Below are 13,070 nucleotides of genomic sequence, written 5' to 3' on the forward strand. Positions count from 1 at the left end.
AAATCATGAGGACATGCAGCATTACATGAGGTTAAACAAGAATACAAATAATTCATAAGAATCAAGGTAAAATACCACAGGAGCCATTTAGAGTTCAAGTAAGTCAAATAGTATTTTCTACAGAAACGAGACTGAAACGTAGGCTGCAGAGCAATTTCAAAACAGGAGAAATATCATTCTGTCATATACCAATATTCAGTTTAATGAACATGCCCTTCCATAAACATGAGCTTGGTGATAATCCAGCATGATTATTGATGGAATTCCTGCTGTGAACAAAGAATAATCAAGTGAAGGATGGATGACACACGTTTCACAGAACCATTAAGACCATGGCCAGAAAACTATATAATGCTTTGAAATGCATTATGATTATATTTTCAAAAGCCAGCCTTTTCAAGTTGTATTTGCAAGAATTTGCTACAAAATATAACATGTTGTTGGAAATATGGTCCCTCAAGTAAACATGTGACTGTGATTGCAATTATAATTATTCAGACATAACATTTGTATTTCTTTATGATTGATTTGTTGTTGAATAATGCATAGGTCTGCAGGTCTCCCTTGATCTCAATGGGACCAATCTGGTTAAATAAAGGTTTGAAATGAAATAGGACAAATTAAAATATCACATTTTTACTTCTAATAAAACTAAATCAATAGTCAAGTATGTCACTGGTTGTCATTGGTCCGGCAGTGGCTCAGTCAGTAGGGGCTTAGACTGTGAGCTGTAGGGTCGCTGGTTCAAGTCCCCGACCAGACCTAAATATGGAGTGTGGACTTCTACTTGGAGAGGTCCCAGTTCACCTCCTGCCCTGCCGTGGTGCAAGGCACCGGACACCCCCCTTCCTCATTATGAAAACAAAGCCACACTGAGATACTCACACATCTTTATAACAAAATAATATTTTCCCTAAAACAATGCTGTCAAGAAACTCTGATAGAGATCCTCATATAAATGACGAAGAGGAGAATTCAGCAGATGCTGATGTTACTCAGAATACTAAGAAGGTCCCATTTTTTAGCATGGCATCAATCTAAGAACAATGGAGGGACTGAAGAGGGATTATGGGCTGATTTGTCCCATTTTTATTACCTTGGGATAAGCAACAGCTGGAGAGCAGCCCCACAGCTCAGTATTTAGAGCAGACTATTCCATCAGATTGTATCAACTGCTAGTCTGAAATAAGATTGAATGAATCAACGGAGAGATGAAGGCTTATGTCTCTGGGCTGCAGTTTGGACTTGGCCAGAGAAATGTAGTTGATGATGTGCCCATCATTTCACAGCTATTTCATCATCGCTGGCCATTTTATCTTGAAAAAATATAAAATCACTAAATTGAACATGTAACTCACACTGGTTATAAGATGGGCACCTAAAGGGCACCCTTTTGGTTCTTGAATAAAAACCGAATTAACATAACCATCACATTTTAAACATTTCTGGAAGCATATTTTTATATAAAGCTGGTAACTGTGGTACATGCCATTCTAAACAAAATAAAAATCAAAGCTATTGTGTTGGAAATATGTTCCCAAATAACACATGAGTTTAAGTCTAAAATGCAGGAAGGTAGATTATAATTAAATATTAATATTATTATTATATTAAAGTTATTCCAATGCTTATTATGCTTGTTGTATGTCTCAGATTTAAAAAGTCATCAAAAGTTATCAATAATTTAGTGCCGGAATCAATCGTTATTCAGCTTAAAGAAAGTAAAAAGATGGATACTGAATATCTGTGAATTGGTAGCTCTCAGAGTCTATACAATAACAGTTATTCTAACAAGCTGACATTCATAATAAGGCTCCCATTCATATTCAAGCTGCTCATATCCAAGGCCCATTCACAAAGACACAACTAACTCTAACTTTATTTCCCCGCTGTGGGACTCATAAAGGACTTCTGATTCTGAACATGGAGGATCTGTAATGGTATGAGTATGGCAACAGTATGCAGAGTATGTAGAAGGACATCTTTCATTAAATAAAGTTAAATGTAACTTAGTAGTGAAAATGATAAAACACTAACTGCACTATCCAAACTAAACACACATGTTGTTGAAAGCTCTATATCTTTATAACGAGTATTCATTTGTGTATTCTATTAGGCAAAGACAGAAATATGTTTGCATGTATTCAAAGAGGATTAATACTCCACTGTGCGAGCATGACCTTCACATCACAGAGACGCCATGATTCGTGTCTGTGATCAATAAATACAATGTTACCAGCATCACCTCTACTTATCTTCTTATATTCTTCTTAGGAGGCTTTAGAGTGAGATTGGCATTAATATATCAACACTATGCACTTTCCTTTAGGGCATTGTGAATTATAGAAAACACTTTTATTTTATTCAGCCAGATGCTGTATTTTGTAGAGCCAGGGCAGGAAATATATATATTTGTTTCTATAATTATTGCTCGATATTATGTAAAAAATATACAATCAATTCTTTAATTTTAAGTCAATAGGCAGGTCAACAAAGTATGCAACTAAGTAGAAGGTAAGGAAATATACCACGCAATGAGCCTCTTGTTTCACTTTGGTCCTAGATTTCTTTTAAAGATTAACTTAAAATGCTGTGTTTTTCTCAAGGTCGAAGAATGCATGACACAAATACATTTGTTGGGGGGGGGGGAATTTCGGACCCTTTCGGAAAGTCTGCCCATTTTTTAAAAGGATAACATTTTTAGAAAATCACATACTCTTTTAAGGTAAAAAATAAAACATTTTACATTGACAGAGTTGTAATATTCGATATAAAACCCAACGAGACAAGTTACGAATGACAACTTTTTTTACCAGGATCAAATTCAGTTCACTGAGCTGGACACTCGAGACAATGACATTTCAAGTCAGATCAGGCCAGAGACAGTTGGGAATCCCGCCCTGCTTCCCACACCCAACTGGCCCGAGAGTGGAGAGCTCCATGTGAGCCGACCGAGCTGCCAGTATGTCCCTGAGCAACCAGGGGATCCATTGTTGCTCGGGGTCAGGTTACAGCCTCACCACGGGGCCCCACCCTGCTCTCTTGGCAGTTCACTGCTGTTTTGAACAAAGTTGCCTCCTAATGCCAGGTTCCTTGACATGGATATCAAGAGAATCCTTTCTGGGAGAAGGGAAGAGGAATGCCCGGGGAGAAGAAAAAAAAGCCTCCTACACAACCACCATCTGCCTTAGCTGTGTCTTTTCAGCCAGACAGTCCCCGTGCAACACCAAGTTAATGGGTGAGATTGTGTAACTGCTTTCATCTAGTCAGCTGGGGCTCGAACAGCCAGAGACTGAGCTGCTCAGATCCTCCTCTGAGCCGGGCTTCAAGGGCAGCCATTTTAGGAACTGACTATGTGCGCTTAGGTGTTCAGCCAGCACACAACATGGACCCACTGATCCTCTTCCTCAAAAGCAGGCCGCCTGACACTGGAGAGCTGCTGACGGAAATCCATCTGCCAGATGCACGGGGCTGTACCCAAGCCCTCTGCCCACACAGCTCAGCAGAAAACATCTCACACTCTCGCCAGCCTGAATTCGCCCTGGTCATTTCATTTCTCAGGGACATTATCTGTCACATGAAGGGATTTCCAGTGAAATGCTGCAATCCCCGCTCCAAAGAAAGACATATTAGGTCAGAGCAAGCACCGACACTGTGGAGAGAAACTGCCAGCTACGTTCCACGAGGGGGTCTAAAAATGTGAGGCATGTCTCAACTTCTTTATCTCAGAGCTGCTCTGAAACCCTGAGGAGAAGGGGGCAGAGAGACGCAGAAGGGGAGTCTGAAGGGAAAGGGTGGGAGGAAAAGGAAGGCAGCGAGAGAGCCTGACAGAGCCACCTGGAATACCTTCAGTGGAATTCAACTGAGAACAAAGCCATCAGACTGGGCTCCACAGATTCCAAAGTCTACCGACATTTGTTAATCACCAACCGGTCTCTCTGCATCAGTGAGCTCTGCCAGCAGTCACACCCTCCACTCAAACTGGCTGACAGCAGCTGCTCTGTCTGAAAGAGGGCCTTTGAATAAGCCAGCATTAAGCTGATTAGGAGTACAGAGGTTTTGTCCTTAACTGTTGGTGAGCGCTACCATCTCATGCCGGCAGAGAGAGAAAATATGCCATATATTATTATTATTATCATTATATGTTGAGCATCCTGGCTCCAGATAATTCATCTGGCAGCAAGACGGGATGTGCCTCTTGTCAACCTGTTCACCCTCAATAATTAATGACCCATTGATTAAAAATGACAGCCTACTTCTTAAACGAAAAATACAGAGGCAATAACAGAAGATAGCCAGAGCCATGGACATCGATTTTTTCTGAAGAGATGAGATGACATCAGAGAAAAATCAATACATTTTTACTTTCAAGAAAGTTATAAAAAAAAGAGAGAGAAGGAAGAGTAAAGGTAAATGTATAAAGCTTCATATTCTGAAGTTTTTCCACAACATGTGTTCAGCAGAGGAAGATCTCATAGTGATAAAGACAAAATGTTACGTAACAGTGACAGAGAGAATTTGGCCTCTTGCTCAAACAGGAGATAGAGAGCTGATGATCGTCAAGGCTACTCCCTTCCTCTGATGTCACCAGCCCAGGAGAACTCAACACACTGATCTGATAGTGTGGTTAACAGTTCATCTACAAATAACATGAATATACGAGAAACTACGAATTGAAACAGCACCTGTCATACACAAGTCTAAACGCTGCAGGATGTTTGCAAGGATATTGTAGTGGGTCAGTATTTGAACAGGTGTTCAGCTGTCCACCTTCTCTGTATAGACAGATATAAAGCTATAGGAGAAAACGTTTAAAGTACCACAATGTTTCATAGATAAACAATGTCATGATAAATCTTAAAAGAAAAAAAAATACACTGTATATTAAAAGTTGATAAAGTCCCCTTGACATCACCCTTTGGTCTTTGGACCACAGCCTCGAAGGCTCCAGTTTGGCATTTTGGCCAAAGCCATCATGTTTTTTTGACAACAGAGGGTGAAGCCAAATACAACCGAAGGCTGAACAAGATATTTTAGGCAAACCAAAATGTTACAATTAACTTCCATGAACTGAACATACACTAAAAAGGTTAAAGTTGTCAGATGAAAACAAAGACAGCACCCAACGCGCACAACATCATGGTAGCAACCCGTCACAAGAAAGCCACAGCTTGAACACCTCTATCAACTATTTTACTCTAAATGGGAACATTATTTACAAAATGAACATCATGTTGTACTGAAAAAGACTTGAGTCTAGTCTTTGCGACCATAAACTCATTATAAACAAATCTATGAGTAAAAAACGAATTAGAAGGGGTAATATTTTCTCATAGACTTCTATACATTTGGATTTTGCAACTAGAAGAGTGGCCAGCTGCTGGACTTTGGAAGGACTGCAGGTTTGAATCTCATGCATTTTTTGGTAATTGATCAGGACAGTAGTAGATTTTTGCATGAATTCAGTTTTTGCAACCCTTTTACTTGATTATTTAAGCATATATTTGTTGTGGTTACACAAGACATAAAGTTGCAATGTGCACACTGCCTATCTGTGTAAATACGTTTCTATGACAATCTCATCAATGCCAAAATCAGTGCCTCTCCCTTTTCTCAGTATTCCCCACAGTTACAATGTTCACCTGCCATTTGAGCACATTATTCCACATAAAAGCACTTTCTGCCATGAAATGTGCCACCTTGTGACAGGATGCTGCAATAGAAGAATCCATTCAAGGGTAAAATACATCCAATAAAAAAAAGAGAATATGACAAAGAACATTTAAATGCATAATGCATACGTTTAAAAAAAAAAAAAAACTAACTCTTAAAGAGCTTAGAGCATAAGGGAGTGCAATTGTATAAAAAATGATGGAACGAAATAGCTTAAAATGAAAGAGGTAAAATACCAGCAAAGAAAGGCTTTTACTGTGAAGGAGAGACACGTCACGTACACTAAAGTTGGACAGCAGCAAGCACATTATTTATTTTCAATGCATTGGTGATTTTGTCTTTCGATTTACTATTAAATAGTCACATTTCAGAGGATGCCTCTTGAATATAGAGCTTTTTTCTGTTTGACGTCATATTAAACTAAATATCTTTCGGCTTTGAACTGACTAGTAACTGCAGATATATTAACAGAAAATAATTGATAGATGCGGCCCTAATTGTAATTTGTTTGAATGAGGCACTCCAATTGCACATTAACATGGGTGATGTTAAAAGCACTAGTGCAAAGTGAGCCTATCCCTTAATATCAAATTGACAAAGCACCATTACTTCAATGGATCACCTACTGAGACGTTGTCTTCCAGCAGTGTGTGCAGGCCTCCCAGTGCTCTATGTCGTCGTCACACTTTCTGTTGTGAGTTTAATGAACATATAACAGCACAACCTGCTTTTCCTGAATGTGCAACAACAAAAAGCCTCTGTGACTCTGAATCTATGCAGTGTTCCTTTGCACAATGTCGCAATATCATATTGATATACAGTGGGGCAAAAAAGTATTTAGTCAGCCACCAATTGTGCAAGTTCTCCCACTTAAAAATATGAGAGAGGCCTGTAATTTTCATCCTAGGTACACTTCAATTATGAGAGACAGAATGGGGGGAAAGAATCCAGGAAATCACATTGTAGGATTTTTAATGAATTAATTGGTAAATTCCTCGGTAAAATAAGTATTTGGTCACCTACAAACAAACAAGATTTCTGGCTCTCACAGACCTGTAACTTCTTCTTTAAGAGCCTCCTCTGTCCTCCACTTGTTAACTGTATTAATGGCACCTGTTTGAACTCGTTATCAGTATAAAAGACACCTGTCCACAACCTCAAACAGTCACACTCCAAACTCCACTATGGCCAAGACCAAAGAGCTGTGAAAGGACACCAGAAACAAAATGGTAGACCTGCACCAGGCTGGGAAGACTGAATCTGCAATAGGTAAGCAGCTTGGTGTGAAGAAATCAACTGTGGGAGCAATTATTAGAAAATGGAAGACATACAAGACCACTGATAATCTCCCTCGATCTGGGGCTCCACGCAAGATCTCACCCCGTGGGGTCAAAATGATCACAAGAACGGTGAGCAAAAATCCCAGAACCACACGGGGGGACCTAGTCAATGACCTGCAGAGAGCTGGGACCAAAGTAACAAAGGCTACCATCAGTAACACACTACGCCGCCAGGGACTCAAATCCTGCAGTGCCAGACGTGTCCCCCTGCTTAAACCAGTACATGTCCAGGCCTGTCTGAAGTTTGCTAGAGAGCATTTATGATCCAGAAGAGGATTGGGAGAATGTCATATGGTCAGATGAAACCAAAATAGAACTTTTTGGTAAAAACTCAACTAGACGTGTTTGGAGGAGAAAGAATGCTGAGTTGCATCCAAAGAACACCAAACCTACTGTGAAACATGGGGGTGGAAACATCATGCTTTGGGGCTGTTTTTCTCCAAAGGGACCAGGACGACTGATCCGTGTAAAGGAAAGAATGAATGGGGCCATGTATTGTGAGATTTTGAGTGACAACCTCCTTCCATCAGCAAGGGCATTGAAGATGAAACGTGGCTGGGTCTTTCAGCATGACAATGATCCCAAACACACCGCCCGGGCAACGAAGGAGTGGCTTCGTAAGAAGCATTTCAAGGTCCTGGAGTGGCCTAGCCAGTCTCCAGATCTCAACCCCATAGAAAATCTTTGGAGGGAGTTGAAAGTCTGTGTTGCCCAGCGACAGCCCCAAAACATCACTGCTCAAGAGGAGATCTGCATGGAGGAATGGGCCAAAATAAAAAAACAGTGTGTGAAAACCTTGTGAAGACTTACAGAAAACGTTTGACCTCTGTCATTGCCAACAAAGGGTATATAACAAAGTATTGAGATGAACTTTTGTTATTGACCAAATACTTATTTTCCACCATAATTTGCACATCAATTCTTTAAAAATCAGACAATGTGATTTTCTGGATTTTTTTTTTATTCTCATTTTGTCTCTCATAGTTCAGGTATACCTAGGATGAAAATTACAGGCCTCTCTCATCTTTTTAAGTGGGAGAACTTGCACAATTGGTGGCTGACTAAATACTTTTTTGCCCCACTGTAACTGAGGGGGGGAAATTGCTAAGTATGAACAAAAAGAAAATAACAGATATATAAATATATCAAATATGTTTTCTATTAAAAATGAATCACAGTTGACTATAAATTATTTGTGGCCGTACACCATTTTAAAAAGTTCTATAAATGCCATTTACTGTTTTTTTTTAAACAAAATCACTTCCACTATTTGGCGACAAAGTAAATATAAATAGTGAAGGAAGTTTATAAAATCTTTGCATTGCTATTTATGCATTTACATCACATACTACCAAAAAACTTCTTGGCTGTTTTTGACAATACCTGTCTATAACAGTCTGACAGCCTTTCAGTTGCTTCATATCTAAAGGCTCAAAACCTCATTGCGATATCTGCTGATGCAAGTATGGGCCAAGCCAAGCAGCAGCAAGAAATATTTATTTTGACACCAAACCTTTAATCTTTCCCTTTACCAGATACAACTGAGAGACTTTGAAACCAGAAAAAGTAAAGAAAGGCTTTTGTTTCAGATTCAAATATTCTTTTTACCCATCGACACCTGGTCACTGGTGATGATTAGAGCCTGTCCATGACATCATTCAAAACTGTGCTGCCATTATTAGTTTCTCTGATTTTACTATTTATAAGTAGTGTTTGAGTAAAGTTAATTCTTTTTTTTGGTATTCTATAAACTACTGACAACATTTCTCTGTGTTGGAATTCAACAAATGCTGGAATGGAATGGCCGCTTTACATGTAGAGATTGAGAATTTGGAATGATCTCTTAATTTGTTCCAGAGCTATATTACGGTTACAAAGTCATTTGTAGACAATAGTAATTTTGCAGAAAAGTTAACAAATGGGTATTATTCAAATAGTCTTTATGCATGAAACTAATTCTGATTAATTTCCTCATAAACGTAAAAAGTAACTGAATATTTATGGGTTTGATACTGCAATTTGAAGATATCACCTATGGCACCAGAAAGTTGTGATTTACATTTTGTATAATACTTTGTGACAATAAAGACCAACACTTAACATATAATGGAGATAATAATAACCAGGTGTATCAATGTCAAAGCTACAGACCACACTTCAGATGTTTGTGTTTTGTGTGTGTGTTACTACAACAGTAGTTTATATTTTGTGCAGCCCTTTCATGCAAGCTCTTATACCTTTATTCTACCTACTTACATTTTGACTTTAAATTACTCTGAAATGATATGAAATGCTCATTATCCAAATCCAGCAATTCCAACATGCTGGAGGTCTGTTCAAAAAGGACAGAAGAGCAGCTAATCTCTATATTTGAGAGGCTGAAATAACAGCCAAAATGTTTTTTTTGGCAAATAAAGTACATTAAAATAAATAGAATATGAAATAACATTCTTTCCGGCATTAACTGATACACTTCTGACATATTCCAGTTGTTTTATATACAGTAAGTAGACACAGGGCTGCTATAGACGTTCTATACACAGCCAAAGGGTCACCAGGAAGCATAATTAACGTTTGGACTGTCGGCTTACATGCAACCATATGTGTCCCTATATTCTCTCTGCCAGGCTCGCACAACATTCATAATAGAGGGCAAATACACATACATGCACACAGTAAACCAGTAGCATCACCACCTTAAGTACACATTCAGGATTGAATTACAGCATCAACTTGTCTTGGATTATTCCTGAAGGTCTCAAATTAAAGCCATTAATATGTCCCATAATGATTTACTACTTCATCATTTATTCATTGAAAGGTTACTTTTTTGGGACTTTTACCTTTATTCGAAGCAAGGGGGAAAGCACACAGAGTGTTGTATGATGATTATAAAGGCCCCTGAGAGAGAAGTGTGATATATGATGTTTGGCTTCATGAAATTAATAAAATTGACTTGCCTTGACAAGCTTTGGAAGTGATTTTGGTTCACATTAGGTCTGATACTGTAAAAATGCAAGCCAGCCAGAATAACAGTGTCTGGTTAGCAGCGATTCTTTGGCCTGGGCAGAGCTCACACTCTCGTTGGTTCACAGTTGGCTTTTATCTGTCAGCACTGTAGCAGATAACAACACTGGTTCAAAAGAGAAAAGCTGGTCCGACCTGAATGACCTTCATATTCCAATAATGTGCTGCTGCCTAATCCCTGCACTGAAGAATAACATATTGACAGAAACAAACATTACTATTATTGTGCTAGCAAGCATATAAAGTGGAAACATTGTAGGCAAGTGCTGTTGTTTTGCTCAACGTATTCTATGTGATAGGATTCCTGCTACAAGAAGAGTTTACTGGAAACCAAAACTCAAACCATGAAGAAAGGGGAAGAAAATGAACAAATGGAAAACATGCCAATGAGTTGCCAATTTGGTAGAAGAGGGGTGCAACACATCTCTATACACAGATAACAGCATATATGGAGGTAACAGGCTTTTTTAGTTTTTTAAAAGCCAAAATAATAATGGTGGCTGAATGTGAAACAATTCAGTTGTATGTTTTCTCTTAACTTCTAATAGTACAAAACAATAGTGATGTAAAGTAAGCTAAATAAATAAAGGAAGAAGTTCAGCAAATCTGGAAATTCAACGCCCATATGACTTTATCTACCAGTGTTAGCTATCCCTTTAGCCTATAATACCTTGATTAATGTATGTAAATAAAAACCTGTAATGATAATCCTCTCTAATCCAATATAGTTGATCCTTGGAATGAATTGATAACACCACAATGTAACCACCTGAATGTGAGAGACATATTTGTGGTTACTGTAGTCTTGATGAGCATATCTGTTTCATTACTACAGCCTCTCAGTGATAAGACCAACAGAGAGCTGGACAGTGACCTCACTCCTCTCTGCCTGTGATCAGAGCAGACAGCTTCCTTAAATGATGTGATCACATGGTGCTGCTTATTTCAGAAAGTCTGAATACACAGAGATGAGACATCGATCCCACCTGGCCGATCAATGCGGCAGGCCTTTTGAGAGGAGATGTGAGGAATCAATAATGTTCGGTATAAACGTTTTGTCATAACATTCATCAAACATCTGCTGGAATGGAATGAAAGAGAGGGGAATGGCATGAAATACAACAGAGAAAAAGCAGAATAGAGCAAGAAATACAACAGTAATGCCATCCCAAAGGTCCCTGTATCGTGTTGGCATGCATACTAATAAACGAATAATAATGTTTTAGTTTGTATTATCAATGAGCTGAAGAAAAATGGCAGATTGAAACATTAAGCTTAACCAGGTAGATATCCGGATTCTTCATACTAAGACAATTCATCTTAATAATAAATCAACCAAGTGTTAACGCGCTAAAGGTCTCAAACGTTACTGAGAGTCGCCAAAAACATCAACATTGTCATAACATAGTGTCAGCCACATGACTAAAAATATAGTGTTAATCTGCCTACAAATCTGTTTTAGGAAGCATATGGCATAAAAAAAAGTAGGTCAACCATTAACACAGATAACACAGCCTTGACCAGAAACATTCTTCTAGCTCTCCATCTTAAATCCATCTCAAATGTTGGATGTAAAGCAAAATACCCCCCATTAATGCTCTTGAATTTTAAATATTGCTCAGTTTAACACTCACTCACTACTGCAGCCTGATGTGGTCTGATATGACCAGTAGCTTACGGTGGCTAATGTGAGCTAATGTTAGCTAGAGGTCTAGCCATTATGTAGGACTGCATCTTTTGACTGCATTGGTAACTGCCTCATTTGAGGTACTATCTTATTATTTTTATAATTATCTTAATGTTTTTATCAAATTGAATATCACAATTTGTTTTAAAGGATTTAAATATGTATTTTTATTTTCTTATTTGGTTACATTTCAGTAATAAAAAATAAAAATAAACTCCTTTTGTGTTGATTTAGCATATTTATTTTCAGCAACAACAATAACATATCCTCTTTTATATTAATGTTTTAAACTCTTCTGTCCCCCATGGCCCAAACAACACAGAGTTTTGGTTGTTTTATCGGCTATTACCATGGGTTAAAGTAGTCATGGTTTGACCTGCTCTGGATTCACCAACGCTCTATTTTTAGGGATTAAGATCAAAACCTTCTACCTCGGTTTCGCTAGATCACAAGTTCCATTTCCTGTCGTGGGAATAAACCACGAGCTTGCAAAATTAACATTCGGTGTTTGGTAAGAAGCAGTCCTACCACTCAGCTCAGAAGTTTTAGGAACACATGAGACTCCCTATACTGTCCTTCAGTTATTTTTAGCTTGTTTTGGGCCTCTTGGTAGTTTTTCCTTTAGAGCTTCCTCTTTACATGACCATCCATCATCGCTGGATGACCTGGTCTAGATAAGGTCCTGATTGTGCCATAATTCCTCTTAGACTTTTCTTCAAGTTTGTCCTTCCTATGTTCCAAGAAAAAATAAAGGGTATTCAATCAAACTTTATGTCTGAGTCTTTCAAAGTCTTTCAAAGTAACTCCCAAAGTTCTGCTGGCTTCTTGCTGTCAAAGCTTGTCTCTGTCCATTTTAACATTTACAGAAAATCATGTTTAGAATCAGTTCACTCAAAATAAGCTTGAAACACTTGAATACAACTAACTGAATCTCAACACAAAAACAACCTGGAGTAAGTGAGGCATGTGCATATTTACACATGGGGACTACAAACAGTAGACTTGTGTGTTTAACATTATTCTACTGATTAGTTTAACTCAATGAATGAGGGGAGAAATTAATTTTTTTGGTGGTCATTCAAAAGAAATAACTGCTCAGTTTTCTCGTATTGTCCTGGAGGTGCAGAACCTTTGACACATGCTGCATACAGTGAGCTTTGCTGATCTGTCTGCAGCCTGACCTTCACTGGTGTCACATTCAGAGGGCGTAAACAAGAAGCACATCACCTTCAGGCCCTGGCCAGTGGCCACCCTTAAGGATTCAATGTAAACGAAAGATCAGAGGCTCACTATTAATCCTAATATGATGACCGTGTCGCTGGTCTAATGGAACAAAATAAGGC

The 13,070-nt window shown here is 38.5% G+C and overlaps 1 protein-coding gene across 3 annotated transcripts in view; it reads right to left on the bottom strand.

The window, feature by feature from the left end:
- znf462 (zinc finger protein 462) overlaps nucleotides 1-13,070 on the bottom strand; it is a 39,014-nt gene that overhangs the window by 18,290 nt on the left and 7,654 nt on the right. The window lies entirely within an intron of this gene.

Source organism: Gymnodraco acuticeps, unplaced genomic scaffold (assembly GCF_902827175.1).
Source record: "Gymnodraco acuticeps unplaced genomic scaffold, fGymAcu1.1, whole genome shotgun sequence".
NCBI classification, from domain to species: domain Eukaryota; kingdom Metazoa; phylum Chordata; class Actinopteri; order Perciformes; family Bathydraconidae; genus Gymnodraco; species Gymnodraco acuticeps.